At 44.1% G+C, this 18372-nt stretch overlaps 1 long non-coding RNA gene across 1 annotated transcript; it reads left to right on the forward strand.

Annotated features, from left to right (window-relative positions):
- The first annotated feature begins 2636 nt into the window (after positions 1-2636).
- On the forward strand, positions 2637-9289 carry LOC113571648. Its single transcript, XR_003410016.2, has 3 exons — positions 2637-3703; positions 8588-8714; positions 9099-9289. It is a non-coding gene; the product is annotated as an uncharacterized LOC113571648 (long non-coding RNA).
- Positions 9290-18372: the final 9083 nt, after the last annotated feature.

The following is an 18372-nucleotide window of genomic DNA, read 5'->3' on the forward strand; positions in this document are numbered from 1 at the left end:
CAGGTTGGACATGAAAAACATTATCAGTACATAATTGGTATTTCTTGCCATGATGTTCAGGACTATATTACTGACAATTTCTTATTGTCAACACATGATTCAATATGTTATGACTGGTAATTATTATGTCAGAAAACACTGACTCAATTCTGGTACAACTCTCGTCTGCACTTATATCATCTGACTAGTACTTATTTTCTCAGAGCTTACTTTTCTTTCTCTGAGGTTGCCCAAAAAACTGCTAAATGTCATTGCTATCCTTCATCTTACTCATGCCTTACTAGCTGACAAAAGCTGACTTTTTCAAACTAACACTAATAATGTCATTTATCATAGGCAGGTACAGATACACAGGATATTATATGAATATACAATAAATTAAAGCTGCTTCTCTCTATATGTTCACATGCATCACTACAATGACTAACACATTACTGAGACCCAAAATGTATTGCGACTACGGCCTTGATTTTAGCAAAATTGTTTTCTATATACATTGAGTAAACAATATTTCAAGAAACGTTAGTTTTACTGCGTGTATTATTTCGCCATCGTGACAACATATTAGCACGAACTTGTTCTGATTGTCATAACGCATAATGAACATAATACGATTAGTCTCGTTTGGTACAGAGAATGCGTCTGAGCCTTGTTTGCAGTTTATTGCTTGTTTTCGGTTATGACCTATAACTGTTATTACGGTTCCTGCCTATTTGCATGCCATGTTTTGGATTGTTTTATCTAGTTAGTAGAGTCCTACTTATAAAGTCCTATTTATAATGTCACACGGTACGTTGTTGCCGTGTGACGTCACTATTTGGCTACAAATAGGTATGAATACGGTCATTTAAGGAGACGTGTTGCAAAGCGTTGAAACTTGTCCGAGTTGCGGCAGGAGCTTTTACTAACGGAAAGTACCACATAAACTAAGATAGATACTGTTAGCTAATTATGCTCTGAAATTTCCTGTTCTTACCTGTGGATAGACTGTATTCTAGTTGACCTTATTTACAGATAAGCCGTTGAACCAGTCGAGATTACAGGGCGAAAAGGAACTCAGTGCACGCTAAAGGCAAGTGCACGCTCGATCGTCTTCGATCTTTTCGACTCGCTAATTGCTAGTGTAAGGATTTATCCACCGGTCACAAGCAGAATTTTCCATAGGACCAGGCGTAAAATTTATGCCTAGACGAGACCAGATGTAAGGTCAGATTTCATAGGTAGCTTCTATGGGAACAGCTTTAAACGTTGCAATAGTAGGGTTGCAGCGATGCAGACATCGTTGCAATTCTTTTGATGTCTAGCTATAACAACGCAGAGCTAGGCCTAATTCAGAGACACGGGCGCAAATTGTGCGAGGTAAGCGCTAACGTTACACTGCTTTGTTGAGAGGTCAGTGTGGTTTATATGACCTATATCATTCGATTGATTTACGTATTTCACTGTCGATGGGTTTTGTTTTGCGCTATACTTGGTAATCTAGTAGGAAATAACGGACTCTTGGCCAGTGAGTACGAGTAGCAATTTAGCTTAGTAGCGGCGCAGGTTGCTTAGTAACGATCATTATTACACGTTTTAAATGGGCGCGTGCATGGCTACTGGTATTGGTGCAACAGACGTATAGCTCTCTATGAACATTTTAGTTTCCACCAGTTTAGCAATTAATCCCAGTTGGTGCAACCGGCCACTGTAGACAAGAATACGGACCGGGTGTGCACTCAGTTCGGCTGTATGTCAAGTTCACGTCCCGTTCAGACATAAAATCCTCAGGCACATGTTTACTGGAAAGAAATGAACTCGGACGGAAACGGGTTTATGAAAGGTTTTATAGACACATTTCTTAAGTCTGTCATCGGCGTTGAACAATATAAGGTGTATCCAGCACTATGTCTCTCCCCCTCCGCTCGGACGTGCCTGTCATGGACGACATTTCCCAGAATCCTCCAGGTCGCTCCCTATCCCCAGACATCTAACTACGCCTGCTCTTTGTCATGTTTATATATAAAGCCCCTTGCTCGGTTTTCCATTTGCGAAGTCTCGTTTTGTATCTGAGGCTTGTTTGTAATTTATTTCTTGCTTTCTGGTTATAATCTATACCTGTAATTACGGTTTCTGCCAGTAGTGTTTTGGATTGTTATATCTAGTCTGTACGTCTTGGCCCCCTTCTCAAAACTAACACTATGGTTTAATATATATTTGTAGTACAATTGTTTTCTATTTATTTTGATTAATCAATATTTCAAGAAACGTCAGTTGTACTGCATTTATAATTTCGCCATTGTTTCAACAACATATTAACACGAATGTGTTCTGATTGTCATTAAGAACATAATACAATTAGATTTATAGACCAAAACAACATATTCTTCGAATTATATATATAACAAATGAAGCAAAATCAAGCTTTTGAAGGAAATACTAATATTTTCTTAAGAAGTGGTGGGGACAATATTACGCAGTTCAGAAATTTGTGGGAACAGTAAATTGCATCTATGGTTTAAAAAGGCAAATGTGGGGTAATTATTGGCAATTGTCTCGGGTATTTCCAATGCTGTGCCCCATGAGCTGAAAACTAACTTTGTTAGTTACCCAGGTTTTTAAACTGACATGGACTTTCATTGAAAAGAATCCATCTGTAATGCGGGAGGGGTGGTGAGCGAGGACGAACACGTGTGAAGTGCTGGCACCTTGGATGTTATGTGAAACGGAACTAACGAGAGCATAATGAGCGTGACAAATAGAATAGAATAAATAAATAATAAGTTTAATAACCAACAAACAAAAACAATAACTGAACAGAACCAAGGACATACAGCAATAATGGGTTAACAAGGTGTGTGCAAGATTTATGCAACTAAACAAGTAAACACTAATGGGGAAGGCAGCGTAGACAACAAACAAAGTGAGAGTAGAATAGATGCGCGAACAGCAGAGGACTAAACGAGAGCAACAGAGACAGCGAGGGTAACTACACAGGGAGCGTGGGGAAAAAGTACATAGTCACAAGCTCAAACAAGAAGCAAGATTAAACGGACATATACCGAGGAGCAAGGACAAACAAGATCTAAAGAGAGACAAACAGGATAGAGGACAAACAAGTTATAACGACAACCATGAATGAGGAGCAAGGACAAATGAGATATAAGTACACACACAGGAGCTAGGAGCTAGAATAAACGTTTTGAATGCGGAACGTGGACGAACGAGATCTTATCAAAAACTTTGGGAGACAAAGTAAGACCATGAAAGACATATTACCAAAACACATATAAGCAAAGGAGTGAGGTCAAACGAGAGCTAACCAGAAACGATGAGAAACAATGAATGACAAAGAGACAATGACTGACAACCAAGAGACGTAGGAAAGGGGTTTACATAGGACTGCAATTAGGGACAAACTTGGAACAGCTGGACACAAAGGAGAGAAGACACGGAACCATGGAGACGAAAACAGGGAAACCCGGAAATGACTTTGTTGCCATGGAAACGGGGAACGCTTTGGTCTGCGGACATGAAACCATCCTTTTAACCAATGACGTAGACATCGGCACCATTCCCCCACATCGCAGTGTGAGTTACCCCTTTCCCCATGGGACGCTGCAAGGCGGTGGATGAGGAGACACAGGGAGAGTGGCTGAGGAAGATGAGGGAGGAGCAGCGAACACTGAAGGAGGAGAGAGACGTGGCAGCTTCTCCTGCACATGTGAGTAAATGTATCTGTTTTCATCCAGGAGTCATTTTATGCCTCATCTCTACTATAGGTTTTCTGTTTATCTGTCTGAAGTTGGTATTCTCAGAGTGTTCCATTCTTAATATCATGGTAACCAGAATGAAGTCATTTTAATAATGCTCTCTTTAACATGTCAGAATAATCTTGGCACTGCAATGGGAAGCACTAATTTTTGCATTAGATATACAGGTAGCAGTCTAAGACTATAAAGCTAAGACAACTAAAATTAATCATGAATCTGAGAAGATATGGTGGTAGGAAGAACACACTTTAATAGCGAAAGCAAATCCATTGATGATATGCATGGAATGTCTGGAAAATGACCATTTGAAGTAAGAGTGGAATCACAAGACATATGTTGAAACATCTTTCGATGCAAGTTGGTCCAAAACTCCAGGAATTCCATGTGCTACCGCTTCCCAGTCGAGCAGGATGTCCCATCCCCCGGGTAAATATGCTGCGTTAGAGTAAAGCTAACACCATGCAGATAGGCTTAGCAGGTTATTTCTTTAACTAAATGAAAATGAACACTGGGGAGGCAGGCAGGCTGACAGGCAGGGCGGGAGGAAGGGTGTGTAGGCAGGCAGGCAGGCAGGAAGGGAGACTGGGGAGGTGGGAATGCAGACAGGCAGGGAGGGAGAGAGGGATGCTGGGGAGGCAGGCAAGGAGACAGGAAGGCAGGGAGGAAGGCTCTGGAAGGAGGGTGGGAGGGAAGATGGGGAGGCAGACAAGCAGGCAGGCATGCTAGACGGGCATGCAAGCGGGCATGCAGGAGGGCTGGCGGAGAGGCTGGGGAGGCAGGCAGGCATGTAAGGAGCGAGGCTGGGGAGGCAGGCAAGCACACTTGGAGGGAGGGAGGGAGGGAGGGAGGGAGGGAGGGTGGGAGTGAGGCTTTGGAGGCAGGCAGGCAAGCAGGCAGGAAAGCTGTGTGGGCAGGCAAGCGGGCAGGTGGGAGGGCAGGCAGACTAGATGGAGTGAGGCTGGGGAGGCAGGGAGAGTGGTAGGCTGGAGAGGCAGGCCGACAGGGAGGAAGGCTTGGGAGGCAAAGAGGCAGACAGACAGGCAGGCAGGTAATGAGGAAGGAAGGCGGGGGAGACAGGCAAGCAGGTAGGGAGGGAGGGTGATAGGGAATGAGAGAGGGAGTCTGGGGAGGCAAGCAGGCAGCGAGGGAGGGAGAGAGGGAGAAAGGCTGGGGAGGCAGGCAAGCAGGCAGGCAGACAGTCAGGGAGGGAGGGAGGTAGACTGGGGTTACATGCGGCTGGATGACCAACATGTATCCCGAGCCTCCCTCCGGAGTCTGGGTCTCATGCTGTTCATCCAGGCCGCATGTATCCCCAGCCTCCACCCGGAGCCTACATTTCAATTCTAATCCTATGGCCGTATGTATCCCCAGCCTCCCCCTGGAATCTGGGTTTCCATGTTGCTCATCCAGCTGCATGCATCCCCAGCTCTCCCGGGAGTCTGGGTCACCATTCAAATCTTCTGGCCGTATGTATCCCCAGCCTCCCCCACGAATCTGGGTCTCCATGTTGCTCATCCAGCAGCATGTATGTGCCAGCCTCCCCCAGAGTATGGGTCACGTGCTGCTTGTCTGGCTGCATGTTTCTGCAGCATCCCTCCCTCCCTCCACAGCTTCACTCCCTCCCACCCTGCCTGCCTGCCTTCCTCACTCCCTCCTGAGCATCCCTCCCTCCCTGCTTGCCTGCCTGCCTGCCTCCCCAGCCTCCCTTCCTCTCTCCCTGCCAGCCTCCCTGCCTCCTTCCATCCTCAGCCTCCCTCTCTCCCTGCTTGCCTGCCTCCCCAGCCTTCCTCCCACCATGCCTGCCCCCTCCCTCCCTCCTTGCCTGCCTTCCCAGCCTCCCTCCCTTCTTCCCTCCCTGCCCGCCTGTCTGCCTTCCCATCCTTCCTGCCTGCCTGTAGTCCTGCCTTCCTTCCTCCCCAGCTTCCCTCCCTTCCTGCCTGCCTCCCTGCCTGCCTCCCTCCCTCCCTCCTTGCCTACCTTCCTACCTCCCCAGCCTCTCTCTCTGCCTCTCCAGCCTCCCTCCCTTCCTTCCCTCCTGCCTCTCTATCCCTCCTCCCTCCCTGCCTACCTGCCTGCCTCCCTCTCTCTCTCCCTGCACGCCTGGCCATCTGCCTCCCCAGTCTCCCTCCCTCTCTCCCTCCAAACTTGCCTTCAGACTTTGTTCTCGCCTCCTGTTATAGCCATGTTGCCAGTCCCACTCCTTTTCCCCATCCTTTTCCCTCAATCTGCCCTGACTCCTGTGCCTGTCTATGGTTTAGCCCCAAGTCTCTTCCAGCATAATTAGCCTTTGCTTCATTGCTGTTCTCTCATTAGCCATTCCTTAGTGTTAAGTTTCCTTAGTTGCCTCGTTATCATCCTCACCCTGTTAAGCTGTTTAGTCTTCTGTTTCTTTCCTTCATTCTGTATTGTGTTTCTCTGGTTAGTTCATTTTTTTTTATATTAAACTTGTTATTCATTTGTTCTATCCTGTCCATCACTGTGCCCATCACTGCATCAGTGAACAGACACTGGATACACTGTGATGAAGAGGAGGAAGAAGACTACACTTTAAAACATGAAACATGAAGCTTCAATAAAGCCATTAAACTAAACCATTTGGTGGTACTAATATAATAATAATAATAATAGTAAACTTAAGTTGTATAGGACTTTTCAAAATGACAGAACAAGATAATAATACACAAAATCAAGATAAAAAACAGTACAAACAATGATAACACACGATAATAAAATCATAGGACATAAAATCTGTACAATATAAACAGTGCACAATATAAACAGTGAAATAAAATTGGTAATAAGGATAAAACTAGGCAGATTTACAATATTTAAAAAAATGTGTATGGTCCAACTATTTAGAATGAAACAGCTCAAAAGCATTTATGCATCTGTTTCATCATCATTCCACATCACTGAATAAAATCAAGCAGTCAAAGTTGTTTATGGAAAAGTAATAACATGCTATGGAAGAATCAAGTGATGAGAAATTGATAATGTGTAAACAAAAAATAGGCCTACATAATTTTGTGTTCTATGTTCATAAGTTGAAGTAGAGGAGACTGAAGAATACACATTTTGGCCATTATAGTAAAAACAAGGGAACAGTTAAATAATGAAAAGCACAAAGGTGATTATAAATGGTGTGTTAGCCCTACACATACTCAGCAGCAGTATATGTGAAGCTCGCATCACATTAAATATACCTAAATGTTGTTGTTTTTCTTAACTGACTCCCTTTATGCTTCATCAGTGCTACAACAGTCATGATTTACTAATGACTATAGTTACAGGGGGTGCATATACATGTGTGGTTTCTGCTGTTTGGAAGGAGTTATGATGCAAAAACAAATATGGAGGCTACATTACTGTGTTTGCAATAGCAATAGCACCACGACTTTTAATTTAGCCTTCTTAAATGTGACGGTGATGACAAATTGGTTGTAAGGTGAAAGGACCAGGACACACTGGTCCAATCAAAACCAAAACTGTATCGTAATTGAATCTGAGTCAATATCTAGACCAGGTGGTGGGTAGACTGATAAAAAAAAACAAAAAAAAACATAATATACAAAATAAAAACAAACTTTACATTCACTGTATATCAAAGATAAATAATATTAGATTCTATGTTGTTTACACGTAAATTGTAGTAATGATGTAAAGAGAAGAAATAAAGGGTCAGTATCACTGCCTAGACAGAACACTTATTGCATCTCAGAAAGAAAGGTCAGACTACATCTGTAATCCACCAGAGCCAAACTGTAACGTGGACATTGTCTGGTCCAGCTGTGGCCATGCAGATGATGATCATGACTAAGGTAACTACTGTCATCCACTGCTTGAGGGTCACCTAACTTATTGGCAAGCTACCATCAGACAGTATGCTCGCAAATGTAAATGCAGCAATAAGCACATTACCAACAACCTGTATAACTGATACCAACTAACTGATATGTACCACTGTAGTAATTATGCTCAAGATTCTAGGATACAGAATAGTTCAAGAGGTCAAGAGGCTTTTTATTGTCTTTCCAGCTAGAAACAACCCCAAATGTTACAAGTGTACAGTGAAATTAAATATTGCTCCTCCCGGACTGTGGTGCAACACGAGAAGAATATAAGTGTAAACAATAAATATGAAATACAGGACCAATGTTAACATATAGGTAACACCAACCAGTGCACCATACAATGGCATTTTAAGAGCTACGCTTATAGCAAACAGTGGTCACTGAGGTAACAGCCAGTACACTCATTTCAACAAAAATACAATTTTTGTTGTAAGTCTCTGGGAGTTGAGAAATCTGATGGCATGGGGGAAGAAACTTGCACAATATGGCTGAAAACACACAAATGTTTAAGTACCTCTTCAGAGACTGTAAGATAGAGAAGAGTTTGTGTGAGTGGTGTGTGGGCTCGCCTTTAACACTGGTTGCATTGTGAAAGCAGCGTGTGTTGTAAATATCCATGATGGAGGGGAGCGAGACCCTGAGGACCTTTTCGGCTGGTCTTACTATTCTCCTCAGGGTTTTGCGGTCCGAGTCAGAGCAATTCTCAAACCAGGCAATGAAGCAGCTGCTCAGGATGCTCTCTATTGTAGAACATGGTGAGGATAGTTTTAGGGGGATGAGCTAGAAGTAGGAGTTACTGCTGGGCTTTTGTTGGCTATGGAGGTGGTATTGAGAGTCCAGGTGAGGTTCTCTGCTAGGTGGACACCAAAGAACTTGGTGCTTGTAATGATTTCCACAAAGAAGCCATCGATATTGACTGGAGGATGATCACCACAAACTTTCCTAAAGTCAACCACCATCTCTTTTGTTTTTTCCCATATTCAGAGACAGGTTGTCCATTGCACTTCCACTCTGTATGCTGACTCATCATCACTGAACTTCCGCTACACATGGCGAGCCGTACCAGTGAGAGGGGAGCATTCCGTGACAATAGCATACAGCAGTCACTGAGGTATCAGCCAGTACACTCATTTCAGAACACAGTATTGTTAAACGAAATACAATATTTGTTAAATATATGTGCAGTCTTCAGAAATACACAAAAGAAGCAGTGAAAAATTAATGCCCTTGTTTGTAACCCCCCCCCTTTGTCATTGTTAGTCATCACACCTGCACCTTGTTACAAATGTCGTTTATGTATGTATCTATTTAAACCTCTGTGTTTGAGAGTTAGTTGCCAGTCATTGTTAGAGTCAATATTCATGTGCATGTTCATAGTTCATGGTATTTGATCCTGTCGTTACTTGTGAGTTTATATCACGCTGTCATGTGTGAGTGCCATTAACATATATTGTTAATTTGTGTTTCATCTTATTTGATAAATGTCTGTCTACAGTTGCCTCTGCAGGTGAGATACCAGAGTGTGATGAGATTTGGATCAATGTAACAAGCATGTCACGGTAGACTGGCCATCCAGCAAGAGAGAAATGCCCGCTTACGCTAGGGACCAACCCACTTACCAGCATTGCTCTCAATTGTCACGGAACGCTCGCCTCCCACGAGTCACGTGGTTCGGCCCGCCACGTGCAGTGGGAGGACTGTCTTGTCTGTAACCACACCTGCACACACCTGCACCTCGTTCGTCTTTATGTATATAAACCCGTGTTAAAGTGTGCAGGGTGTTGGTTATTGTCGGCATAATGTCTAAATTAAATGTTTGTCGCAGTCGGAGGAGTCTGTGCGTCCTGCCCCTCACCCTACTTCACTCGGGCCACTGCACGTTACAGAATAACCAACCGCTACAGGACGCACTCTCCCTCGACAAAGAACGGACTTCCTAGCGGGAGGTGCATAAGGCACCCCCTGCACTGCTGCCTGGATCCCAGGATATTGGGGAGAGGACCGCGACCGTTGTCTGCGTCTTCTCCGGAGGCAGAGGGGAACAACCCCAGGAATTTCTTGGGGGGGGCCTGAGGCTGTTGAGCCCGGGCCAAGGAGGACTGAGGGGCACCACAACGACCAGAAAGAGGGCGGTCGCACGGAGCCAGCAGGATCTCCTAAGACCCTTCCCCTCAGCGGACTCGCTGGAAGGGTCTGCCCAAAGCCTCAGAGGCAAACTGCCTCTGGGACGCTCTTAAAGTGGCGGGAAAGAGGAGGACCATTTAGGGAGGTGGCATGTCTGGAACCGGAGCAGATGTGCACCCCCACGTGTCCATTGAGGCCACGGACACGTCAAGGCACCTGCAGGGACGGCGGGCACCACGTCACAGCACCTTGTGTTTGTGTTGGCGCTATTGTGTTTCTGTTTGCACCTTTTGTGTTTACAGGCGCAACGTCTTGTGGAGCATACCGGACTGCCCCAAGAGAGGCAGGGAAGCTGCCTTTCTCCCTCTCGCCGCGAGGTCTCTCTTGTTGGTGGCACCTGGCCCGCCTGGTACTGGGTGGGTGCCAGGCACTGCCGTGCTCTGTTTGTGTGTACGTGTACATGGCACCTGGAGGTTCGCGTTCATTGGACGGACGTGTCGGGAGCTGTGCCCCTTGGGAGGGGGTTCTGTCACGGAACGCTCGCCTCCCGCAAGTCACGTGGTTCGGCCCGCCACGTGCAGTGGGAGGACTGTCTTGTAACTACAACTGCACACACATGCATCTCATTCGTCTTTATGTATATAAACCCGTGTTAAAGTGTGCAGGGTGTTGGTTATTGTCGGCATAATGTCTAAATGTAACGTTTTCTGTTAGATGTGTTATTGTGTCTCGTGCTTGTTTAGCGTTAACCGTTTCATATTTCTTGTCTGTGATAAGTGTGAGTGCCTTTGTGTCTTTAAATGTTAATAAATCTTTGTTCCAGTCGGAGGAGTCTGTGCGTCCTGCCCCTCGCCCTACGGCACTCGGGCCACCGCACATTACATCAATCACGTGAATATTGATTACATTCACCTGTTCCCTCAATTTACATGCTTATTTAACTTGACAGGTACATGAGGACAACGCTGCACATTAGCGGTCCACAGACCTGATGCTCTTTGAACGTTGCTACATTGTCTTTGTGCCAGAAATTGCATTCTGTGTTTTCATCAGTGCTCCTTTTCAGTTATTCTCAATAGACAATAAAGAGCACTTCCCTGCAATCCTGCCTTTCGCTTCCTCTGTTCCGCCTATGTCACGGAATGTGCAGTCCGCCTGGAAGCGAGGCGAGTAGCGCTGACTGGGTGCACCTGCTGGTGCTACAGATGGCGGCACTGGACCAGCAAAGGCAGGAAATTGGAGAGATCTGCTCTATAGTTCAGAATCTTGGGGTCTGTGTGGAGCATCTGACCTTGAATCGCGAGAGCCAAAACCCGTCTCCGGTTTTCTCGTCAGTTCCGGAAGGGGTAAGGGGTTTAATAGCTACCCCGGAGATATATGGACGAGATCTGGAGGGCTGTGAAGGGTTTGTAACCCAAGGTGAACTTTTTTTTTGGTTACAACCCCATTTGCCCAGCCATGCCAAGGTTTCTTTTGTGATCTCTAGGCTTACCGGGAAAGCCCGTACTTGGGGGACCGCGTTGGTTACTAACACATCCCCGCTTATGAATGATTATAGTGCTTTCATCCGAGAGTTGAAAGCTGTGTTGTCTCACCCCCATCAAGGGAGACTATGCAGACAAGCCTTGCTAGGCCTGAGACAGGGAGCCAGATCAGAGATTGATTACGCCATGGAATTCCGAACCCTTGTGGCAAGATCGAAATGGAACGAACCGGCTTTGTTGGATGTCTTCCTATGCAGCCAGAGGGCAGAGCTGCCGGCAGAGATAGTCTGTAAACAGGAGATGGCTACACTAAATGATGCAGTGCATTTGGCAATCATGTATTATCACCTGCTGCAGGAAAGACGTCATCACCTGGAGCGGAGGATACCCCGCCGAGAGGACAGGCAGAAACACCAGAGGAACCCATGCAAGTGGGCATGGCCGGGATCCGTCGTAACCCAAGAGAGAGGAGGAAAAATGACTGTCCGGTGAGTTACTCCCCAGCCAGGTCCATGTGTATAATCCCAGTTAGAGTGTTTCACCAGGGCCATATCCAACCAGCCACAGTGCTTGTGGACTCAGGAGCAGCAGGAAACGTGATGGACTGGGTGTTTGCAAGAAAACTGGGGATAAGAGCGTTTTCTTTGCCTGCCCCTTTAAGAGTCCAAGCGCTGGATGGAGGACCAGTGGGATCGGGTTACATAACTCATGTTATGTAAAAACAACAGAGGAACACATTGAGCATATAGCTTTTTATCTTATTTCTTCCCTTTCCCATCCACTCACGTTAGGTCTATCCTGGCTAACAGTGCATAACCCCCACATAAGATGAGAGCCATATCATCAAGTGGGTGGCTTCCTGCGAAGGAAAATGCCTTTGTCCCTGGGCAGTGCCTCTCCGGTTGTGATGGAAAATATTATTCGATCATGTATTATCATGTGATTCATATATAATCATGTTAATCCTTTCATTATATAATCCTATATGAATAGTTTAGTCTGCACACTCTGTCTCTGTATATTGTGTGAACAAAACGACTGTTGGAATGTTGCTTCGTGACCTGTGTGTGTCCTAAAAGAGGAATTAGGCTTATCTTGCAAACAGTCTGTCCTGGTGAGTGTTCTGATACTGCAGGAATGTTCATCGCGATAAGGAGCAGGAATGGGTAAACAGGATGACAGAGCACCCCCTCCCTGGGGGAGAAGTTTAGATATACGGAGCAGAGTCGGTCTACCCCTTTAGAGCTTTTGCTGTAGGCATTATCTCTCATGTAGCTACATCTTTTCTTTAATAAATTACTCTTTTAATCACGTCTGACTTGCTGTTTATTCAGATTTCCACCACACCGGTCAATGACCATCGAGAGCCCGAAGCAGACAAAAAGCTCATGGTTCCCTGGGAGTATAGTGACCTGGTGCTGGCATTTAGCCCTTAGAAGGCCTCTCAGCTCCCTCCTCACCGTGAATGGGACTGTCCCATCACGCCAAAGGAGGGAGCATTTCCTCCTATGTGTAGGATCTACCCTCTGGAAGAGGAATGGACAATGGGGCAATATATAAAGGAGGCTTTACAGCAAGGCTACATTCGTCGCTCCACCTCTCCGGCTTTGGCCAGTGTCTTCTTTGTGAAGAAGGATGGGGGACTAAGACCCTGTGTGGACTACCGGATCTTAAATGAATTGTTAATATCATACACTTACCCTCTACCCTTAGTACCCACCACACTAGAACAGTTAAGGGGAGCCTGTTACTTCATGAAATTAGATCTATGCAGTGCCTATAACTTAATAAGGATTAGGGAGGGTGACGAGTGGAAGACCTTTAGCACAACTTCAGGGCAGTACCTAGTTCTGCCATACAGAAGTCGTTCAAGGCATTCAAAACTGTTTTCTCGACTGCTCCAGTTTTGCAGTAAACTGAACATCATGGTCAACCTAATGTCCCCACCCCCAGGCAAATGGGCAAGTAGAGACAGTGAATCAAGAACTGGGTAAGTTCTTGCGCTTGTATAGCCAGCAACATCCAGAGACCTGGAGTACATGTCTCCCCTGGGCTGAGTAAGCTCAAAACTCAGTGCGTCATGCGGGCACGGGAATGACACCATTTTAATTTGTTTTAGGATATCAGCCACCGCTTTATCCCTGGAATCCACCCACGTCCAACCAACCGGCTGTGGAAGAATGGTGTCGGTGCAGTGAGCAGGTTTGGGAGGAAGCACATCAAAAACTGCGTAAAGCAATTGCCAGTTACAAGAGAAAGGCGGATAAGAGATGTGGAGAGACCCCTCAATATGAGCCGGGAGAAAAGGTGTGGGTCTCCACGAAAGACAGCCATGCAGGTACCACAGGGAAGCTTAGAGCAAAGTATGATGGCCCATACACCATAAAGGAGCGGGTGAATGATATTACTTACCGAATAGGTTTGCCTGGAAACTGGGTCCCCTCGCAGAGGAGGGTCCCCTCACGGAGGAGGGTCACGTCTCAGGTGCTCCGCCTCCACCCCTGGACATTGGTGGGGGGCCAGCTTACAGGGTGAGGGCCCTGCTCGATTCGAGAAGGAGAGGGACACGACTACAGTACCTAGTTGACTTGGAAGGGTATGGCCCAGAGGAATGGAGCTGGATACTGACCTCCCAGGTATTGGACCCCAGCCTCACCGCCTCCTTCCACAGGAAGCACCTGTTGAAGCGTGCTCTGTGACGGGCAGGGCGGTCTCGCACCAGGAGGCTGGCGGGGTCTTCAGAGGGGGGTTCTGTCATGGTAGACCATCCATCCAGTAAGCGAGAAATGCCCGCTCATGCTAGGGACCAACCCACTTACCAGCCTCGCTCTTAATCACGTGAATATTGATTGCATTCACCTGTTCCGTTAATTCACATACTTATTTAACCCCACAGGTAAACAACGCTGCACATTAACGGTCCACAGACCTGATGCTCTTTGAACATCACTATTATGTCTTCGTGCCAGAAATTGCATTATGTGGGTTTTTTTTGTTTGTTTCGTCAGTGCTCATTTTCAGTTATTCTCAATGGACAATAAAGAGCACTTCCCTGCAACCCCGCCTCTCGCTTGCTCTGTACCGCCTATGTCACACCGCAAGTCATCTGTTAAAGAAATATGTTCAGTTGTTTGTAAAAAGTTTTATATAATAACAATACTATTTATTATTTATTTAAGAACTACATGTCCACAGTCCTCCTTCCCAAATCATCTGTGTGAACACTGATGTACAGTATATATTTCTCAGTTCCTGAACACTGAACATCTGGTACTGGTACTGGTAGGGGCACCGACACCTGGGTCATACCACAGCTGTCTGCACATCACCTCTTCATGTCCTAGTGATCGTCACACACTGTTCCCTGCTGGTCATTATGGTAGATCTCCACTCCATCAGAGCAGGCATTACAGGCCATTACGGTAGATCTCCACTATACCAGAACAGACATTACTGCCCCTGATGAGTCACATGATAAGGCCACCTATCAAGAAAGAAATATAATGCACAGCTTTATTGGCTATAAGCTTCTAATAAATGCCCACCTATTTCTGTAGAAATAAGCAAAGTGTTTTCTGTGTGTACTAAACATTTCTGCAAAGGAAGAATAAACGTGCGTGTTGGTATATAGATAGAAGATACTACAGCCTTTCATTGGCATATGATTTCTTATTAAATCCATATGTTGCATTATTTACTGTTGTTTATTATAAGTATTATTGTATGTTTCAGTTACTCGTGTTCAGAGACACAGTGCTCCACATATGGACTGGGGCAGAGAATTAAATTTTCTTCTATCAAAAAGATTGAAGATAAGATTATGCAAATAGAAATGTTAGCAATTTACAGTAATTAGTCTTAGCTTTGCAAATAAATAAGCTATATCAAAAGCATACACACTTAATAAAAACATACACACTAGCACACACAAACACACAGACAAATCTATATGTTAATTTCAAATAAATATATTTTAATACACTGACATTATTTTTGTTTCCCATGCGCTTTTGTCTTTTGTCTTATCACTCAATTATTGATTTATTATTACCACGATCCTTAATATTATTTTTATTTTTGTTGTTCTAATAATAATAAATATTATTATTATTATTATTATTCTGACTGGTGTCTGTATGTCCCTCTGAGGGATGGCCCCTATTGACTCTATACAGTCGCTATACATTCACTGACAATTTTATTAGGAACACTTCACTAGTACCAGGTTGGACGCACTTTTTCCTTCAGAACCGATTTAATTCTTCATGGCATAGATTCAACAAGGTCCTGGAAACATTCCTCAGATATTTTGGTTCCAAGAAGACAGGCAGCAAAAAAAACGAGTAGTATAATTAATGGAGAGAGGAACAAATGAAAGGTGTGTTAAATGAGTACAAGGAGATTATGGAGGCAGGACAGAAACATATACTTCACTTTTTGCAAGGGCATGGAATGTACCAAAGTCTGCTTCAGATAGGCTCTGAATTTGACTCTGGTAGAAAACTCTATCTGCCAGAGGAAGATGACAAGGAGTGCAATAACTGAGAGAGCCCTGCCACTTCTAAACATTGAACCATGAGGTCTGGCTGAACAGTTGCCAGTTGTAATCAATTCCTGCATGGATATAGGCCTAGATATGGGTGCAGAAGTACAAGTTAACACCATAGATATGTAAGATGTTGACATGATCCATGAGATGGAAGATGCATATCTAAGCAGTCACAAGGAGGAAAATGAGCAGCCTTTAATGTCTGAGGTAGGTAACTTTGGGTCATTTCATGCCAAATCTCCTAAGGAGAAAAGATTCTGTTAGTGAGGTCATGGAAGATCCCCTAAGCCTTTTTTTTTTTTTTTGCAAAGATACTAATTGCAACTAAAAAGTCACAATTAGTATTTGTTTTCCTTACCAGGTCCACAAAGTTAGTGATGTTCAGGAACCTTGTTCCTATTTCAAAACAAGCGAAAGGGATCAGCATACGGGATAAACACTCCACCGACTACCTCACAAATACAGAGCATATCAACCATATTAGTACAAAGAAACCTCAAAAGGCAAAGACCTGAAAATTAAACAAAGAAAAGCAGTTATCAGCTTTTCTTTGACAGGTGAAAGCAATGAAGGGCAGAAAAATGAAACATGGAACAAAACCAGGAACTGAACAAAAACAGTGGAAAACATGGCAGATTGCTAAACGAACCATGATGCAATGGGAGGGGAATCGTGACACATGTATTTGAAATAGAAATAGAAAGTGACTATGTCCACATACTCATCGATATTATGGAATGCGTTTTTCTGTCTCTGAGTCTATCAGTTGCTTCAGAAGGGCATTGTTTGACCATGTGAACTCTTGGCTTGTTAGACTTCAGTTTCTGTGCCAACTGTTGAACAGCTGCCACAGAGACTTGAGGTGGAGTATAACCAGCATTTAAAACAACATAAAATCTCTAAACAGTAATAGTTTTCAGCTCTGGAAAACACAATCTGGAATGAGTTTTCAAGTCAATACACTTTCTTTCCTTTACATAAAACTACAGCCCACCACTTCCTTGTCGGTTTGAATCTAAAGCACAGCTCAGCTCAGTGTGGAGCAAAGCCTTCCTGATCAAAGGCAGAGTTGGGGATATCAGCATTGGCCCAGGTGTGAATGAAGCACAATGTAGAGCAAGCTGCAAAATCCCAGCAGCTTTGCAGGTATGTATGACCAACCGTTTCAATCACAGATTAATGAACAATGCAGAGAGTAATACTGGGCAAAGAAGAGTATCCTTTATTCAAGATCAACAAGTCATACATCAAGATGATACATCAAACCACTGCATATGACACAAGTATGTGTTCCATACAGTTCTTTATATCATCACCATAGAAATTAAGTCTAGATTTCCTTTGGATGTGCACAGAGAGATTAAATCACCAGATATTTAGAACCTTGGACAGCTACATCTCCCTGCCTCCACTGGACTCCACCTTTTTCAGCACTCTGGACAGTTATGTAAGAGTGAAATATGATTTTCTTTTATACTTTCATGGCATAAAGATTATATTCTAAATACCTAGTTCTTTGGTAGACTCACTGATGATGTTATGCAACATTCTGATCAAACAATCTGATTGGTTGATAAGTGTTCTACTTATGCTGTTATATTACAAATATCATCACACTTATGATTTGGTAGCAGACACCTGCCTCAGTATCACATCACCAAAAAACGTTATGCCTTTTGCTCAGATGAATATTTTCAGTGATCTTGATTCACACATGAGAGAGAGTATTGTTTTGTCTCCTCACTCTCAGGTGTAAGTGAGATGCACACGGGGATTATACAGCTTGTACATTTTTCCTGTTCCACTGATAGTAGGAAACATATAGAGTTTGTTTTCCTTGTTATGATGTTTTCAGGTGTTTTCACTCTCTGCTCTTACCTGAGAAGTGACAGTGAGAAACTGCAGCATCTTTTCCTACAGAGATTACTCTCTTTCCAAGTTACAGTAATGACCTTACTAGTTAATCACATTGATGTCTCATATTGTACATTAATACTGCACCCACAAATGTAATCCTTGATAAACTGTATGTTAACATAGCCAACACAAAGTAATTAAATGCAGTTTATTCCACTGTATTCACATTTTTCAGTAAACAGTATTTCAAGCCTGATGCAAATTTCTGCTATGCTTCCTTTGTTGTGGAAGCACACTTGCTTCCTGCCTCTGGTTGGAAGTTGTCCCTTTTCTGCTAATCTATGGGCAGCTGCTTCATTATAAACTCTGGTCTCATGTAGCCAGATACTGAGCATGTAATGAGTGAGGGCACTTGCTAACATATCAATAGATCAACAGTAAAAGTGGCCTAAGATCAATGGATCGTCGCTGCTGGTTCCTGGGACATGCATTTTTGACGGTTTTCATTAATTTGTCCACTAGATGGGGATGTATTACTGTAGATGTTTTTATAGGGCCAGAGCGTCTAAATTGAGTACAAGGGAGTGATTTATAAAAATCAGCTACTACATGTGTATATTCACAGATAATCTTTAAAAGGGTTAAACATGAGTTTATTTTTTTGTCTGAAGCCAGTATTTTAAAGTTTAGTGGGAGGGTTTTGTTGTGTGAAATAATCAGTAATAAAGACAATAAATACCATGTGTTTTGTTCCT

This window comes from Electrophorus electricus, chromosome 3, assembly GCF_013358815.1.
Source record: "Electrophorus electricus isolate fEleEle1 chromosome 3, fEleEle1.pri, whole genome shotgun sequence".
In the NCBI taxonomy this organism is placed as follows: domain Eukaryota; kingdom Metazoa; phylum Chordata; class Actinopteri; order Gymnotiformes; family Gymnotidae; genus Electrophorus; species Electrophorus electricus.